Raw genomic sequence first — 15480 nt, forward strand, 5'->3', positions numbered from 1 at the left:
AAAATCATGTCACTCACAAAAAAATAGAAAACAAAAAAAGGTTCTCACTGTATGAATCTTACACTCAGGTGCTTGATGTTGGTTTGTTTTTAAGCATCTGTACTTTTGGTGAAAGTCTGGTAGCATCCAGCTGGAGGAAGATCTTCTGCAGTACCTCAGAGAATATTTTCAGTTCCTGAGAATAACTGGGAGACATTAAGACCGTACATGTAGTAGCGATGTCTCCCAAGTCATGAAGCACTTCAACACCCTCAATAACAATTCCAACATCAGCTGGAGAGGTAGTGGCATCACCTCCAACATTGATGCTGTAGATGCCAAATACAACATGTTCAAGATCCTCTCTGCAGCACAGCCATCTGTATCCTATTGATACACAAAAAAGCAAAAATGAAAAATCACTAGACTAATACAGAATTCCAAAGAGCCTGTTTGCATTGCATTTTTCCCGGTAGTTGTTTTTCTAGTCTTTAAATCACTAACATTTGGTCCACACTGATTTCTCACATTCTTTTCTCAAGTACACCTGTGATCTGATGCCATCTAATAGCAGCTTTAACTTATAATTTAAAAAGACTAAATGGATATTGTGATATTCTGAAGAGCCCAATGATACCATTACTTCTGCAGTAATCATTAGCATTACCTACCAGATATTCTTTGAAGAGACTGTCCGGTTCTTCATTTAAGTAGACACAAAGTGCCTTGATGAGGCACTCCCTCTTCTTCTCAACAGTTGCATTCTTAAAAAAAACAAAGGAAAAAAAAAAAAAAAAAAAAAAAAAAACTCAATATACTTAATACAATCCTATTGAGTGAGTTACATTTCACTATAAAATTAGGCACATGTCTAATGTCGTAAATAAAACTAAAAAAGTAACAAGCTACTCAGAACTAACAAATGAAATGTCATGTGAGAAACAGGATTTCCATTAGTAGACGTAGATCTTACCTGTTGCGAGTAAAGCACACCTTTTATTAAGGACCAGAAAAACTGCAAAGAAAAAAAAAATTTATAAAGACATTAATATTTTAATTAGGTTAACATCAAGTATAAAAATTTGCCCACTATACACAAAAATATACTTTATTGCAAGACCATTTTCATATTGTACACCATTATTTTTGCATTTGTAAAAAAAAAAAAAAAAACATGTAAAAACAGGCTAATGTTTAATTCATGGTATCTTAAAATTTGGTAATTATACCACCAGCCCTTTTATCAAGCATCTTATTACAATGTTTTGTTCAAACCACAGATATAAGTTAAGATAACAATTATTACTATATATAATTATATACTTTTTGCCAAATAATGGAAATATATGCAGTGGACCTGTGACACGAGGCTGAAGTTAGCTCCTTATTCGCAGCTTCCGATTCGTTTGGCTTCTTATTGTGCAGCGTCTTACTCTGCGGCTGAAGTTAGCTCCTTATTCACCTCGTTACTAACGGGAGTGTTCACGTTGGCGAAAGCTGCGCAGTTTAATCAATAAAACGTTATTTTAGCAGGTACCCAACTATATAGTAAAAGTGAAATTGTCCAAGCTCAGATTGATTTTACACTTTAAAAATTAAATGGAAATATGTCATTCTATTATGCACAATGGTGTGAATAAGAAGCCAGATTTCCAGGACCATTTTAGTAGCTTAAATCTCTCTGGGCCAGGCAAATATGAACCATACAACATCTAGCAGGTACCCAACTATATAGTAAAGGTGAAATTGTCCTGGCCCAGATTGATTTTACACTTTAAAAAGGATGGAAATATTTGACTATTTAATTGTATTATTAAAATCAACTTTTAAATTAAATATTCGTTTTATTTAATTTTATTCATTGTTTTTTTTTTTTTTTTTAATGGTAGTGATTTTAATGTCAATTAAACTCTAGAACAGAATTTTCCAGTGTATCGAGCGCTCTGACTGATTAATGGATATGTATTAATTATTCAGCATTCACTATATTTTTACTATTTGCCTATCCCTTACTTGCTATATACACTCGCTTAATTATAAGTAGGAAAGTATGCTACTATTCAAACTGATAAATTTTAATTATTTTATACAGCACATTAATGATTGTAAAAATGTTGCACATAGCAATGATAACTAATAATAACATTCATTAAAAAAAATTACCCAAACAGGTATTAACAATACAGAGATGCACATTCAAAATGCAATGACAAACTATATGGGATTATCCTAAATTTTTTTTACAGTAAACTAATTTAATTTTCATTGTATCTCTTACATTTTCCAAAAACACCAGCATGTCCTTCATTTTGGAGAAGACAAATAAAAAATTCACTAGAGTATCTTCTTTTTCATCTTCAACATTTTCTAGTGTCAAATTTACACAGGGCCGTCTCTGTTTCATCCTTGTTCATGTACAAGAGATCTCAATACATATACAGTGATTAACACAGTGATTAGTCTGTGCCATAGACTGAACAGTGTTTAAGGTTTTTGTAACAAACTAAAATACAGGCTATTTTATTCTCTTTTTTGCCATCAACATCAGCAGTAAACTAATCACTGTGTTAATCACTGTATATGTATTGAGATTAATATATTTTCAGATTTTAGAGTTACCTGGTATATCAGTGCATTTTGGAAGCTGAGAGGTGGCGCAATGAAAATAAGCAGCTTTTCTGGTGGAAATGTTGCTTCACCTCTTGTACATGAACAAGGATGAAGCAGAGAAGGCCCTGTGTAAATTTGACACTAGAAAATGTTGGAGAAGATGAAAAAGATGATATTCTAGTGAATTTTTTATTTGTCTTCTCCAAAATGAAGGACATGCTGGTGTTTTTGGAAAATGTAAGAGATACAATGAAAATTAAATTAGTTTACTGTAAAAATTTTTTAGGATAATCCCATATAGTTTGTCATTGCATTTTGGATGTGCATCTCTGTATTGTTAATACCTGTTTGGGTAATTTTTTAATGAATGTTATTATTAGTTATCATTGCTATGTGCAACATTTTTACAATCATTAATGTGCTGTATAAAATAATTAAAATTTTTCAGTTTGAATAGTAGCATACTCTCCTACTTATAATTAAGCGAGTGTATATAGCAAGTAAGAGATGGGCAAATAGTAAAAATATAGTGATTGCTGAATAATTAATAAATATCCATTAATCAGTCAGAGCGCTCGATACACTGGAAAACTCTGTTCTAAAGTTTGACATTAAAATCACTACCATTAAAAAAAAAAATGAAAAAATAAATAAAACGAATATTTAATTCAAAAGTCGATTTAATAATACAATTAAATAGTCAAATATTTCCACTCTTTTTAAAGTGTAAAATCAATCTGGGCTTGGACAATTTCACTTTTACTATATAGTTGGGTACCTGCTAGGTATGGTATAGTACATATTCGCTTGGCCAGAATGGTTTAAGCTACCAAAATAACGTTTTATTGATTAAACTGCGCAGCGTTCGCCAACGTGAACACTCCCGTGAGTAACGAGGCGAATAACGAGCTAACTTCAGCCTCGTCTGTGACACGTGGCTAAATCCGTTAGCTTACTTCAGTCTAAAACACTAGCACTCTCTAAAACTACAGAAGCAGGTCAAAGTTAAATACTATATATATATAAAAATATGTACTGGCGAAAAAAAATCGTATATCTTACTTTTTCGTGTGTTGACCTCCTCTGTTAAAACGGACAGAACTGCAAAGGGTAACGCGCGCGCGGGCAGAGAGTCAATTAACTCCAGCGCAGGTGTAGTTTGAATTGTCTCACTCTTCTGTTTCATTAGCGGTTCATGACAGCTGGGGTCTCGCTACTGCCCCCTGCTGTACTGTATGAAATGTTGACTTAACATGAATGGTTTGTGATTAGACAACGTATTAGGAATTTGTACGGTCAAGTTGACCGTAATTACAAAATTACTTTACCCTAAATCGAAAAAAAAACCACTTTACGTCAACAAATACGATTATTTTGAGTATATGAAAGTAATTATATTATGTAAAGTTTACAACCTGCCTTGTAATTGTTTTTGTGTTTACTGTTCTTTAAAACTTTACAATACAATATTTTATGATAACAACTAAGTATTCTTCAACTAAATTCTTTTCTAATTTGTACAGATTACAGAAATTCGAGGCAAAAATATGTTGAAACGCTTTTCTCCAGGATGTTTTTTAGAGAGCATCGACTGAAATCAACACAAGCAGGTTTAATTTTTAACAAAAATAGTAACATCATGTTTATCTCATGGGTTTTACATGTGATCCTATGGGTTTCACACAAAAAATGTCCCAAAAACACATTTTTGCACATGTAAAAACATGTAAAATTCATGTATTTTCTGTAAGGGATAATACAGTATATTGTTGATTTTACTGCAATTAACCGTATTTTCATATGTTTTTAACTGTTAAATGTTAACTCTGTTAAACTAATTACGGTTATCGCATGTTTTGTGGAATACGGTTTTATTCTGTAGCATTTATACAGCATTTTACCGTTAAATTTACTGACATTTTTTACAGTGCTTTTTCACACAGGGCCATGTAGATTTGGAGTTTTTTTCTCCCTTAATAACGTAAACCTTCATTTAAAAACTACATTTTGTGTTCAATTATGTTATCTTTGACTAATAGTTAACGGTTTTTGATGAGCAGAAACATTTAAGTGTGACAAACATGCAAAAGAATAAGAAATCAGGAAGGGGCAAATAGTTTTTCACACCACTGTATTTTTACATAAATATTCTTAGACGCACATAAGAATTTTTCCCAGAGAAAATGACTCGAGGCATGAATCCACACATAGTGCTTCAGTTTCAAATAATTATTCAACGCTGGACATAAACAGCTGTTTGTGTCTAGTGCTAAATAATTATTTGACCACGAAAGGCTGGAATGATTAAAATAAAGGTGCTCACATCCTGCTTGTTTTACCTTAAAAAAAAAAAAAGATTGATTCAGCTAGTATATATTTGTACTCTGTTGTTTTTCTGGGGTACTGATTTGCAAAAGCTGCCCTCTTTGTGTCTGTGTATAATATGACTGAAATAAAGCTGCTTGTAGGAGCTCATTTTGGCAGGGTTTTAATCAAAGGCGAGATAAAAAAGTGCAAAGTGAAGCCAAAAACAGCAGCTTTAATTGATGTATAACATACTCATATCACAAACAACAACATAGCACAATGTATGTTGTCTGTGAAAGGCTGAAATTTGCCTTTGAGTAAGCCTTATAGTGAATGTAAAATGTTTGCATGAGCCCGCGGCGCACACGCTCTTTCACTTTGCAGAGTTTTGATCAAAAGGCACACTGGTATGAGGGATTGTAAGTTTATTTTCTTTTTTTAAATGCAGTTTCTTTTTACATAATCCCCCAGTAATACAATTAACACATTTATACTCCCTAAATAAGTGTTGACCAGAGTGTGGCAATGTGAACGCTTTATTTCACATATTAAATACTAACTAATGTGTGCATAAGAATTATATTTTAATTAATGTTTAAGAAAACATGCTTTACTTTTGTTTATCTCAAAAGAAGCCTTGTTTGAAAGAGGAATCTGATACTGTAGGTGTGAACAGCTGAGACGCCAGGCGTCAATGATTGTTACATATTCATAAAAAGTTATAGATTATTAAGTGAAATAGAGGCTCTGATAAAAAATTAAAAAAAACGCAGGCAAATCCGTCATTTTACCCCAAATAAAAGGTCTTTCTGAGTGTTATAATTTAGTTGTTTTACTATGAACACCCACCCAAGACTTTCATAAACTCATTTCTGTGTTCAAAATAATCTGCCAGGTTTGTTTGTTCTCCTTTTTATCTGCTTTTCTGCTAGAGTTTGAAATTGTAGTTTTTTGTGTGTGCTTTAACATAAGTTTAAAAGTTGTACATGAACCTAACATATTTAGCTCAGACACATTATGAAAGCTCTACGTAAATAAGGGAAAATGTATTAGCTACTATATTGGTAAAGACATTTACATACATTTAATTTTTTAACCTGAATCACTGCAAGTTTTCAGAAAGGCCTCAGACTCCTAAGGTAAAAATAACAGTACACGGTCCATGTATTTACAACAAGACCAATGCCGCTGGTAAGGTTTCATCAGCAAGGATATTCAAATTTTTGTTCTTCATTAAGCTGCACCTGTTCAGGCTTTGTATTTAGAATCTGCCTTTTTCCCAGATGCTCTGCAGACACCCTTCAGACTCCGAGTGCCAGGTTAGGTGAAATGGGCCAAAATGGCTCGGACCAGCTGCTGCCATATGAGCTTGGACCTGAGGTTTTGAGAACTTTTACCTCAGAGACAGTTGAGTCCTGGCAGCAGTGGCATAGCTGGCTTTAATTTAAGCAGCTGGGAGCATGAATGTGGGCAATTACCACTATTGGGTTGCTTAATTAACAGAGTTCTGTCAGCATGAGGGTAAAGGGAAAAGCATTTTTGCTTGCAGTCCAAAATGCAGTCCTGCTTGGCTTTAACATATGGCTTCATTAAAAAAAAAAAAAAAAAGATTAAGCATTCAGCAGCTTTTTATAAAAGCTTTAAAAGGGAATGTAATTATTTCATGAATAAGGAAGAATTAAACCAAGTAATGGAGCACTCATACAGGCAAAATAAAAAAAATCAAATTATTTGTTACAGTTATTTAAATTAAAATCATTACATTTTAGTGAACTTGTCTCTTAGTCTTCCTGACTCTCACACGCCCTCAGTTAGAATGTGAATAACGTTAGACTACACAAGGCCAGCATTAACATTCCTAACTGGCACAATCAAATTAACACACTCTGATCCTGAGTAATGAGACACGGTCACACAGGGAAACCTTGTGTTCTTGCAGATCTAAATCCAGCCCGCAGGTTTGCAGGTCCAAATCCACATGAGCACAGCAGCTTATGGCACAAGAGATGCACTCAATTTTCTGTCAAAAAAAGTGAAAACAAGACATAAGGTCCTAAAAATATCAGCTGAGAAGGACGGATGGGGGCACAGGTCTATCCCAACTCCCCCTGGATTTATGTTAATGCTCATGTAGCTTCACCTGCCTGATTGACAGTAATCTCTTCCACTCACAGTTCAGTTTTAATAAGAACACGAAAAGTGGAGAAGAAATGGCACCATCCTGACAGTCAGGTCTCACACGTCTTCTAGCTGACGTGTCATGTGAGAATTCTCAACTCCATCACTAAAGTGTGAAAGGTTTTCCTGTGTTTGAATTAGTGCTTATTATAGACGAATCCTCCTCCTTAACCTCAGCATGTTTAGGCACTAATATAATATTTACACCATCTTTAATCTAAACTTCATAAAAATTATTAGCATTTTTTTAAAGAAAAACAAGCTACAGTATATCTTATAAAAATATATAATTTTTACATGGCATGAAGATAAACTTTAGTTACTTTTAACCCTGCTGAGTTTACATCCTGAGATTTAATTGTGGAAGATGAATTAATTTGTCTTAAGTATGCAGATGTGCTTCCGAATATTTGGATACACAGAAATCAGGTCTTGGTCTAATTCTTTTGTTGGAATTGATTAGTCATTACTGTAGGTCTTGGTCCAACCAGTGCTGAAGTTTATAAAGGGTCTGACCTTGGTCTACTCATGTTTTAAATTCCTCAAGGATTTTTTTTTGTTCTGGACCTCATGCAGAGTAAATTCTTGCCCAGTCCTGCACTGACATTCCTCAGCAATCAGTTATTAGCTTTATTTTTTTGCTGCCGCTCATCAGGGATAAGATCTTTTTCTCTTCTCTTGTTCTGTATTGGACCTCATCTGCAGTTAATTTCTGGTCCAGTAATATACTGGAGTTCTGCAGGAATCAGTTTTTAATTTATCTTTGTACTGGAGGTCATCAAGGGTCAGGTCTTGGTCCAATCCTTTACTGACATTTCTCAGGTCCTTGGGGATCAGTTTTTGGTTTAATTTTTCTCTTGGAGTTCATCAGTGATTAAACTTTGGTCTACAGTCTGTAGACCGGACAATCATGGACATAGCACATATGCACACATATTGCACATTTGCAAACACGATGCTCATTTGCACACTTCTGGATATTTTTCATTCATTCAACTTTTTATTTGCACTTAAATTTATTTTGTCTTGTACAGATACCTACTTGTACAGGTCTACCTTCTCACAGTTAAGCTATTTATTTATTTCTAGCTTCTTTTCTATTTCTCTCTTATCTTTTGTTAATTGTTTTTAAAATTTGTTAAGGTCCCAGGTAGTTGTATAAGCATTTCACTACATATTGTACTGTGTATAACAGTGTATGTGACAAATAAAATTTGAATTTGACTTTGTGTTAATAGTACCCAGTCGCCAGCCACTGGTCCACTTTTATTTTCTTTAAATACTAAATTGAGTTATCAAAACATCTTTGCTTCATTCACCTCCCAAGCCTCTCAAAAAATATTAAACTCTCTTTCTTACATAATGTATTGCTAGCTTCTAAACCTAAATTATCCTCCAAAGGCATCCAAAGCAACAAACACTTGTTAGTATCGACCGCCATTCAACTTTTGTATGTAATTAAAGACTAATTAATTAGATGGATCTGCATTTGCTAGATCAACTTAATAAATCAATGTGTGAGACACCATCTGTACACATGTCAGAAGTGATGCTTGTATTTGGAAGTGGAGGGAGAAACAGGCTCTTGCCCAAAAACATTGTACATCTCTGTGTTTTTCAGTAAAAGCACATTATATGTGAATGAGGAGGCTAAGACACACAGTAAAAGAGCTTTAAAGGAAACAAAGCACATTTTTTATAGTAGATAATGTGAAAACTATGCTGCACTCTAAACTGTTACACTGTTTGCACTCTACACTGTTTCTCTAAGTCATCAAGATACAATTATGACTTTTGAAACTAGACTCAAAACTTGAATCAGTTTTATAGAAGAAGTGCATATTTAAATATAACGTGAAGTTTGAAGATGAAGTTAATACATCTACAGTGGTGTGAAAAACTATTTGCCCCCTTTCTGATTTCTTATTCTTTTGCATGTTTGTCACACATAATGTTTCTGATCATCAAACACATTTAACTATTAGTCAAAGATAACACAAGTAAACACAAAATGCAGTTTTTAAATGATGGTTTTTATTATTTAGGGAGAAAAAATATCCAAACCTACATGGCTCTGTGTAAAAAAGTAATTGCCCCCCTGAACCTAATAACTGGTTGGGCCACCCTTAGCAGCAATAACTGCAATCAAGCATTTGCGATAACTTGCAACGAGTCTTTTACAGCGCTCTGGAGGAATCTTGGCCCACTCATCTTTGCAGAATTGTTGTAATTCAGCTTTATTTGAGGGTTTTCAAGCATGAACCGCCTTTTTAAGGTCATGCCACAATATCTCAATAGGATTCAGGTCAGGACTTTGACTAGGCCACTCCAAAGTCTTCATTTTGTTTTTCTTCAGCCATTCAGAGGTGGATTTGCTGGTGTGTTTTGGGTCATTGTCCTGCTGCAGCACCAAAGATCGCTTTAGCTTGAGTTGATGAACAGATGGCCGGACATTCTCCTTCAGGATTTTTTGGTAGACAGTAGAATTCATGGTTCCACCTATCACAGCAAGCCTTCCAGGTCCTGAAGCAGCAAAACAACCCCAGACCATCACACTACCACCACCATATTTTACTGTTGGTATGATGTTCTTTTTCTGAAATGCTGTGTTACTTTTACGCCATATGTAACAGGACACGCTCCTTCCAAAAAGTTCGACTTTTGTCTCGTCGGTCCACAAGGTATTTTCCCAAAAGTCTTGGCAATCATTGAGATGTTTTTTTTAGCAAAATTGAGACGAGCCTTAATGTTCTTTTTGCTTAAAAGTGGTTTGCGCCTTGGAAATCTGCTATGCAGGCCGTTTTTGCCCAGTTTTTTTCTTATGGTGGAGTCGTGAACACTGACCTTAATTGAGGCAAGTGAGGCCTGCAGTTCTTTAGATGTTGTCCTGGGGTCTTTTGTGGCCTCTCTGATGAGTTGTCTCTGCGCTCTTGGGGTAATTTTGGTCGGCCGGCCACTCCTGGGAAGGTTCACCACTGTTCCATGTTTTTGCCATTTGTGGATAATGGCTCACTGTGGTTCGCTGGAGTCCCAAAGCTTTAGAAATGGCTTTATAACCTTTACCAGACTGATAGATCTCAATTACTTTTGTTCTCATTTGTTCCTGAATTTTTTTGGATCTTGGCGTGATGTCTTTCTAGCTTTTGAGGTGCTTTTGGTCTACTTCTCTGTGTCAGGTAGCTCCTATTTAAGTGATTTCTTGATTAAAACAGGTGTGGCAGTAATCAGGCCTGGGGGTGACTACAGAAATTGAACTCAGATGTGATAAACGACAGTTAAGTTATTTTTTAACAAGGGGGGCAATCACTTTTTCACACAGGGCCATGTAGATTTGGAGGTTTTTTTCTCCCTTAATAACGTAAACCTTCATTTAAAAACTGCATTTTGTGTTCAATTATGTTATCGTTGACTAATAGTTAACGGTTTTTGATGAGCAGAAACATTTAAGTGTGACAAACATGCAAAAGAATAAGAAATCAGGAAGGGGGCAAATAGTTTTTCACACCACTGTATATAATATGTGTTGGGTAACTGAACATCTCACTAAGGTTCTACTACAATGTTGCAGGCAGTCAGTTTAACAGGTTTCTGTAAAAGCTTCCCTCCTCAAACAGAACTTCTGGGCCTGAGATAAGAGATGAATATTTTAGTGTTAATCTGCCATAACTACCCGGCCGAACTGGACTTCAGCCAAACCCTGAGAACAGAGATTAACAAGTGTAAAGATGGCTCTACTCTTTTTGATGTAGAGATAAGACGAGGATAAGGACAGACTTTTATACTCTGAAAAGCCTAGTTATGTTTGTGTGCCAGAGTGAATATTCCAGCCTGCACCCACTTACCACAGCTCACTCTTATAGACACAATTAAGCTGCAGAGATGTCTTTTCACATGCATAACCTGTAAATCTGAAAAGTAAGATCACCTAAGTGACTGCTTTCCTCTTTCAGAGCACAAACAGTGAAATAATCCAGGAGTTGCACAAAAAAAAAAAAAAAAAACTAATAATAAAAGCAATGAATGACTGATGTGATATGAAATGGCCCAGCACCCACTTACCTCTCTGTTCTAATCACACCACGCACTGCACCACGTTCCCTCCGATCCTCCAGCACTGCTCGCCTCATCCCACCATCTCTTAGGGATCGAGGGCGGCATTTATCCAGAGTCTTTTTTGTTCTGGCACCTAGGTGGTGGAACGAACTTTCTCTAGATGTCCGTACAGCAGAGACTCTGACTATCTTTAAACGACGACTCAAGACATATTTGTTTCTGCAGTACTTTGACTAACCCCCCCCCCCCAAAAAAGCACTTTTTGTAAGTCAAATGCCAAATGCCTAAATGTAAACGTAACTGGAAAAACAGGGAGCTACAGTAAATAACACATGATATTGGATTTTGGGTGAAAAAACACCAATCAATAAAGGTTAAATTGCTTTCACATGAAGGTCTAGTGAGCTACATCTCCTTCAGGTGAACTATGAATATGTATAAAATATGTATAAATTTATCATATTCTAATACTTGTCAGAATTTAGTAGAATTGTATTCATAATAAATTAGTTGCACGTCATTTTACTGAATGTTCTACAGCACTAGAAATCTAATAAAACACCCTTATGGGACATGAAGCATGTAAGCTTTGCTGACCTGAAACACTTGGTGTATGAGTTAATGTATGGTTCTTGACATGAGAAAAAACATTTCCATAGCAACATCCAGGAAGGAAATGGTGGCTTAACATCCAGGCAGGAAATGTTGGCCCAACTGTGAAGCACTGCCGGTTAAAGGTCAAGGCATTAAGTCCTTATGGGACTGTCCAGAATCTCTTTAGAGATCAGTTCAGAGTATGATGCTGTACTGCTTCCAGACCCTTTTTTTTTAACTGAATGTCTTTCACATTTAAGCCTCGGGTTCTGCGTCTCATGGCAGAGATGTCAGGAACACACAAATCAATATTCATGACTGCGATTCTCTTTTGCTTTATAGTGCAGTCGACGAGGTGAAAACACACATTAGTGTCCAGGACTGGAGTATTTTTCAATTCAGTTCAATTGAATTTTATTTGTATAGCGCTTTTTACAAATGTCACTTTAGCAAAGCAGCTTTACACAATCAAAATAATTATTTAAGTCTGTATGGAATGTAAGTGTGCATGAATCAAGAAGTCGCGGGCGAAAGTGGCAGAGAAAGACTCCCTGAGATGGTAATAGGAAGGAACCTTGAGAGGAACCAGACTCAACAAGGGACCCATCCTCATTTGGTTGAAACAGAAAGCAGGAATTGATCTGCATTTATACAGTGTGTTAGGTGGCAGGCAGTTCAGCTATAACAGTTGATGTTAACTGATGTATATACGGAGTCCAGGTAGTTATTGGAAACAATTGAAATCTTGAACTATCGAGCAACCGCAGCTAAGTCAAGTCCTCAGAGAAACAGCTCTCAACACCAGTCGAGGCCAGGACCGTCTTCATGGTAAAGTGAAACCATCCCCGGACAACAGACGCATTCCAAAGAAACACACGGGGCATCCATGCGACGAGATCTCCAACCAGAAGCAGGGCACCAGGATGGGTCAGACATGTCCGGAGGGCGGAGGGAGTCTGAATCACTGGCAGCTCAGGAACGACATGTGTAGCTCGACAGAGAGAGGGAAGAGAGAGAGGGGGAGAGAGAACAGAAGAGAGCAGAAGAGGAGACATAACAGTTAGGTATGGTCGCAGTCACATAATGTATAATGTGAATGTATATTTAGTGTAGAGTGCAAGCAGAGACTCCGGCAGGACTAACTATAACAGCAAAACTAAAAGGGGAGAGCCAGAAGGAAACACAGACATGAGGGCTCCCTGAGATGTAAATGATCAATGAGAGTGGGATAGATAGCATCTAAACATGACAGTTTAACATAATACTCTGCGTCCATGCGTCCCCTAGATCTGCCCCTTTACCCAAGACAAATCTATTTATAAAAATGCTTGATTAAATAAATAGGGTTTTAGTCTGGACTTAAACAATGTTCGAGTCCCGAACATTATTTGGAAGACTATTCCATAATTTGGGGGCTTTGTAAGAAAAAGCTTTGTCCCCAGCTGTAGTTCTCATAATACGCGGTACTGACAAGCAGCCTGCATTATTTGATCGAAGTAGGCGTGGCGGATAAGACACAAGCAGTTCGCTCAGATACTGCGTCGCGAGACCATTTAATGTCAAGAGTAGTATTTTAAAACCAATGCAAATTTTTACGGGGAGCCAATTAAGTGAAGATAAGATAGGGGTGATGTGCTCGTATCTTCTGGTTCTAGTGAGGACTCTCGCTGCTGCATTCTGGACTAGCCGAAGCTTGTTCATGCATCTAGTTGAACAACCAAACAGTAAGGCATTACAATAGTCCAACCTAGCGGTAATAAAAGCATAAACTAGTTTTTCTGCATCGTTTAGCGACAGTATATTTCTTATCTTGGCAATATTTCTGTGGTGAAAGAATGCTATCCTGGTAATATTATCTACATGAGCTTCAAATGAAAGGCTGGACTCTATAATCACACCGAGGTCTTTTACTGTTGCACTTGATGGAATAGAATGGCCATCTAAAGTTACTGATAACGATCGGTCAAAGAGGATCTGAGCCAGGAGAGGGCTGTACCCTTAATTTCTACTACATTTTCTAATCTGTGAAGAAGAATCCCATGATCTATGGTGTCAAACTCTGCACTAAGGTCGAGTAATACAAGCATAGTTACACAACCCTGATCAGAGGCCAATAGGAGGTCATTTACTACAGATGGAGCCACGCCAAATAGCCGCGGCCGTGTGAATTGCGTACGAATGGCGTACGGCTGCCCTATGCACGCCGTAATCCCCCCTCCTTTTTCTTCGAGAAAGGCGTGTCAAGATTTCACAGTAAACACGCCCATTCAAGCCCTATTTATGCATTTACCTGGTTCCACCACTAGATGGCGCTTCGTTCTCAAGGACACGTTAACACAAGCCAGCAATTTAGCTGCGCTGAGTTGCAATCACGTGATTTTAACAACCCGCTCCCACCCCCGCCGAACTGACGCTGCCAAACTGCACTAGAGATGAAGATGGCGGCTTAATGGACTATTCGCGGTAAGTGGTGTTTTAATTTATAAAATTTGTTTGGGATTAGTTTAAAGTTTATTTCCCAGTTTAGTTTTTTTATCGGCCATTTTGAAAATCACTGGCAGCACCAGCAGCGGTCAGATGTAACTTTAGATAACTTATTGATCTGTTTACCAGGTCTGGAGTTAACATCACAGCTTACTGTCAGTGTCACAAACTCACAATGTCACTCCTCTTCAACTAAAAAGACACTAAAGCTTCGAAAATACTCTTAATGTCCCTATTACAAAAGCTGCACTACCGGATGAAGAGTGTTTGTGCTCTATAAAAATGCCTTTAGAATCTGACCGCGTGTTGTCTGGATAAATTCAGCATTTATTTATTCTTTGGGTAAGAGTTAATCTGCAGGTTATATCTGTGAATATAATGTGATGCAGTTCATGAAGGACACAAGCTGAGGATAGATGTACAGGAGCTCGCGAGCTAAACGCTCATAACGCTCGGTTTATATTTTTCTCAGTTTGGCCTTGACTTTGCGCGGTAGCGCGAGCGCTTAGTTACCGAGATGGATAAAAACTCTGAAGTGTTTATCAGTTAAGGAGTGTGAGGAGGGGGAGGTGTAGGGGGCTTCAGTACTGGGTAAGTTATAGTTTGGCTTCAGAGATGAACTAATATATACGAGTGTTATATCGCCTAACTTATTTGTATGAAAAGCGCATTTTAATTTAATGCAGACGATAATACAGACAGACCGGGGTTAACACTAACAAAGTTCAATGGTTAAAGTTATCCCAGTTTATTTACATTCCAGAATTCCCCAAAACAGTATTTCACCCACTCTGTGGTGTAGGTTTACTAATATCTTTTATATTTATTACAACTAGATATTCTGTAACGTTTATTTATCTTTGTCTTTACTAAATTCTCCTGTTTTCTTTAATCAGAGCTCCGCCGTGGAGGACTGGGGGGTCAGACGGATGACGGTTGGCCTTTTGGAGCTACTGGAGGAGCCTGAACAAGCTGTTGAGGGAGCTGTAGGAGGGATGAGGTCACAGTGCAACAGCTTTAGAATGATGTTTGGTCAGGTCTACTGTATGTTCTGAACATAGAATTGCAAAACGTCTGATACTTTAGGGGAAAAACAAAGAATTAAACAGTATATATATATGTTTATTATATTTTAATATAAAGGGACAAACTGACCATTTTGATTCATACAAATTCACATTTCATACTAACTTAAATAATTCTTTTGACTATGTAAAGCTGCTTTGCGGCAATGAAAATTGCTAAAAGCGCTATACAAATAAAATTGAATTGAAT

At 36.7% G+C, this 15480-nt stretch overlaps 1 long non-coding RNA gene across 1 annotated transcript; it reads right to left on the bottom strand.

The window, feature by feature from the left end:
* Nucleotides 1-219: 219 nt before the first annotated feature.
* Nucleotides 220-1002, bottom strand: LOC128545481 (uncharacterized). The gene is made up of 3 exons (XR_008365865.1): nt 953-1002; nt 651-743; nt 220-366 (listed from the first exon to the last, which is right to left on the bottom strand). It is a non-coding gene; the product is annotated as an uncharacterized LOC128545481 (long non-coding RNA).
* Between the last annotated feature and the right edge of the window lie 14478 nt (nt 1003-15480).

This window comes from Clarias gariepinus, chromosome 17 (assembly GCF_024256425.1).
Source record: "Clarias gariepinus isolate MV-2021 ecotype Netherlands chromosome 17, CGAR_prim_01v2, whole genome shotgun sequence".
Taxonomy (NCBI): domain Eukaryota; kingdom Metazoa; phylum Chordata; class Actinopteri; order Siluriformes; family Clariidae; genus Clarias; species Clarias gariepinus.